A 4,572-nucleotide genomic window follows, 5' to 3' on the forward strand; every position below is an offset into this window, starting at 1 on the left:
CTGAACAGTAGAATTTTCTGATAAGGCTATTTAGAAAAAGTAAATATATTCCAAAAGTCAGTATATGACTTCAGGACTGTTGTGGTTGCAATTGTGATAATTATCATGATTATCACAAACTGATTCTGACTTTAAAAATAGTATGTATGCATGTTATTTTGAATATATATATATATATATATATATATATATATATTATTGGAATGATATATGAAGTGGCTCACAGATCAAAGCAAATGTTGAGAGTAAGGCCACTAGATAGAGACAGCAGCATTTAATGGGCAGAGTGCTCAGGGGCAATGCTGTCGTGAGGATGATTCAGCCTCCATGTTTTCCATTCTATACTGCTCGAACCAAGATCCCCTATCTTCAACCAGAGAGCATTGCTTCATATGCCTGTCTCATGGATAGAGAAAGGCAGGGCCCCCCGATCCACAGCCCTTCTCAGGCAGCCCTTCTTACAGAATGTCAAGGTTGTGCTATGGCAAAAGACAACATTTGGGGGGAAAATGTCCACCACATGCAGCATGTGTGCATTTCTGAGAGGAAAGCTAAAACACACACAGACATTTACACATAACATGAATCTCAACATCACCCAGAAGCTGGAGAATTTTCAAATTCATATTCCTTACTATCCTTACTGTCTTAAGAAACCAGACATTTTCTATAGGTTATTATCAACTCACAAGGACTTCTCTGTGGTTCAGGAGGATTCTTTTTCTATCAGCAAGAATGTTACTGGATCATTTCATGTTGTTCTTACATTTCATAAAAATTAAAAGAAACAAGGGGTATTGTTGACCTTATGTTTGAAATAATCCAACATTAAACTAAAATATTAATGCAACCTTAGACAATGTTAATGGAAAATTAATCCCAAATGACAGGAAATACAGTCTCAGTGCCTTCTGTACTGTTTAGACAGAGCATTGTTTTGAATTCTGAGTTTTATAATTTAGAAAAGAGGAGGCAAATTAATAGAAACCATCAGAATAACAATGAAGGGAAATGGAAACACTTCATACATAGAGAAGAGGGCTTGGGAAGGAGATGATGGCAGTCTTGAGTATACTATGCTGCAATGCAAAGAAAAACTGGACATACTGTTCAAAGATTTAGAACCTAGTTCCCGTTCTTTTCCTATTTTGCTATGTGATCTGGAGCAAGTTGCTTGCCATATCTGGGTCTTGGTCTTCATATCAATAAAAGGAGGTGTTGCCTTGTAACTAATTGCAGAAGTTTTAATCAGACAGACCTAATTCAAATCCCACCTTCACTGATTATTGGTTAAATGATTTTGGTCTGAGTCTCTATAAAATAAAGATATATAAAAATAAACTCTCGGGGCCGACCAAGTGGCATGTTGGTTAAGAGCTGGGTTGGGATGCCAGTTCTATGCAGCAGGGTCCCGATTTGGTTCCCACATGGGTGAGTGACACTGCCCTCTACAGCTAAGATGGTGAACAACACCTAAACCTGGAGCTGGGCTGCTGTGAGTAGCCGCGACGGCATAGGCTGCAGCCCCTGCTGCAGTGGACTGCCATAAGCTACCGTGTGTAGCTGGCAGCCAGCATGAGCGGCCAGCAGCCAGTGTGAGCTGCCAAGAGCCACTGTGAGCAGCCGACCAGAGGCCAGCGACCGATCTGCCTCACCCGGGAAGTGCGCAATGATAATACCAACATGGGCCAGTGAGGCGATATCTTCCACAACTAGACTGAAGAACAAAAGAACAGCAACTTGTCTCCTCCTCTTCCCCGATTCCCCAATGCTGTTCCCCTCCCCCAATTCCCCAATAAAATCTTAAATAAATAAATAAATTCTCCCTCAGAGTTTATTGTGAGGATTTTAAAAAGTAATGTAGAAGACTGATAGTATCTGATACATAATAGATCATAATTCTAGAGTATTCACTTACTAATTACCAATATGTTATCATTGTAACTATTCAGTAATACAATTACATGAAATATCTGGAGTCCAGTTACAAGAAAAAAAGCAGCAGTTTTCTGTGGTGTTGTAGGACCAGTGGGGAAAAGTTATAGATAAATAGATTTTTCTTTAAAGAAATAATTGTTTAATAACTGGGAATAACAAGAGAAAAAGCTGACTTGTGAAGTAGCAAGTTTCCCAATACTAGAAATATTCAAAAGGGGTAAAATATCAACTGGGGTACTACAGAACAGCTTCCTATAATTTGTTTGAGTATATAAGGATATAAGGTTGCTTACAAACCCAAATGTCTATGAATTTCAGCTAAGTACAGTACCAACTACATTCATAGTTCATAATATTAATGTACCACTGCCCTCTAGTGTATAACCTAAGAAAATAAAATCACAGATACAAAAAAAAAAAAAAAACCCAGAAAAGGAAGAAAAGGAGGGGAAAAAGCAATTTTCACAAGCACAAGCACCATACAATTTTTTTTTTTGGCAAAAAATTATCTCACTTATCATTGAGTAAAACCTTCACATTTTCAGATGAAGAAACTGAGGAATAGAAAGCAAAATGATTAGCACAAAGTTGGCTACAGAGCTGAGACTAGAATGCTGGCTGCTCACTGTCAGGTCAGGGTTCCCCAGCCCCCCCACCCCCCACCACTACATCATGTTCCTGGAGCCAGGACTTCCCTGGAGAACATCACTTATCTGAGCTGAAAATCCTTGGTTCCAGCCACACAACAAGTAAAGCACCAGGAACCCAGAGCGTCCTCAATCACAAGTTCAAACCCTTACAACTATTTTGCTGAAAAAAACAATGGTTAATGAGGCCTTGTTGACAAGAACAGTCCATTATCAGCAAGCTAATGACCACTCAGGCCGCAGCAGGGCTGCCAGCCTACAATTAGGTCTGCAGTGCTGTACACACAGAAAGGGACTGTAGTTATAATTAAACCTGACCCTTTAGTCCAATTGCTCATTAGGAAAGAAAATAAAACAAAACACAGACCCCACAACAAGAAGGCCTAAAATTAATACTTGGGTCCAGGGATGAAATTCTAGGCCACTGATCTATATTAGTTCATGTCCAACTGTCTCTGAGTTATCATTAAGCTTATATTCTTATTCAAAATATTTTGTAATGAAGGGGGATTGTTTTTCATCTTAGTAAATTTAAAAATCACGGCACATAGGATGGTGGATAATCTTTTGTTTTATTTTGTTTATCTATATTTTCCAATTGTTTTTACTATGAACATGTATAAGTTGCAAAATTAAACATTAAAAACGTACTGTATCTTGACAAAACCTCTTTAAGTGATTAAAATATCTAGGTATTAAATACAAGAACACATAAAAGGATAAATCTTTCATAAGTAGAAGGAGGCAATACACTCTATTGAACAGCAACATGATGTCGTAAAAAGTTAGCATGGATTCTGGGTTCTGCAGCCACAGACCAAAATTTGCATGACAGCTGTGCTAGTTAATATCTTTGAAACTTTGGACAAGTGCCTGAAATATTTAAGGAGGATGACTGTGATTAAATGAAAGGTCTTATGTAAAGATTCTGGCAGATGCAAAAAAAAAAGTGATCCCCAATTTTGGTCTTCTTCCTCTTTCCCATATGCCTGTGTTACCATATTTCCCCCCCCCCCAAAGTTCTAAGAGTATGTCTAAATCTAGAAAGAGAGATGTCTTACTAAGAAAAACCTACCTATTTAAAGCCTTGGATTGCTGAGGAAAGTAGTAAGAAGAGATGGAGAGGAGGAGGTAGGTAGGTGTTGACTGAAAACAAGAGGGAACAGCTTCATTTGGAGAAGATAATGAGGAAAAAAAGAAGAGAGAGTGAAGCTAATGAGAGTAGAAGAGGCTAGTTTTCTCCATTTCCTCCCATTTAGTTCTTTGTTTCCTTATTGCCTCTTTTAGATTTTCCTATGGAAATAAATGATGAGGGTCTTTCTTATTCCTGACCATTCACTATTCATCTGCAACTTTTCCTGGCTCCTTAAGAAGCCCACCCCGTTCCTATGCTTTTGAATCAATCTCACCAGCATTTTCTGGAACCAAGTGTCATAATTTTTTTTCTCATTACATTGTATTTTCTCATACATTCCTTCAATCTGTTTGTCTCTACTGGCCTCTTATCCATCTGTCTAAAAGCATTCTGAGGTTTTTTCTGTACTTAATATTCAATCCTGCAAGCCTGAAATTGCCACATTCTCCTTTCTGGTTAATAGAAAGGGGAAGGACTGTGAAGAATATACTGTTTTGTAAAGAGCTGGTTCCTATGCTCAAGGGGCTTATAATTTAGTTGTGGAGACAAGATTGCTACTTAACTAGAAACAATGGTGATCAATAAAAGGCAGTATATAATTAAGTCCTAAATTGTGTTGTCAGACTCTGAGTTTCTGTAGTTTGGGAGATACATGAGGGGGAGTTCCCCAAGGTGGTATGGTCAGGGATGACTTGAAGGAAGTACCCAAACAGAATATTGTACATCCAATTACTCAATAAATGTGATTTGATTTTGATTTGATTTGAGATGAAATGTTAGTTAAACCTTAAAAATTGTTATCATAAGATCATCAATTCTCCTATCCATTTGACAATTACCCTTATTCACTAA

This window comes from Hipposideros armiger, unplaced genomic scaffold (assembly GCF_001890085.2).
Source record: "Hipposideros armiger isolate ML-2016 unplaced genomic scaffold, ASM189008v1 scaffold_1058, whole genome shotgun sequence".
Classification (NCBI taxonomy): Eukaryota; Metazoa; Chordata; class Mammalia; order Chiroptera; family Hipposideridae; genus Hipposideros; species Hipposideros armiger.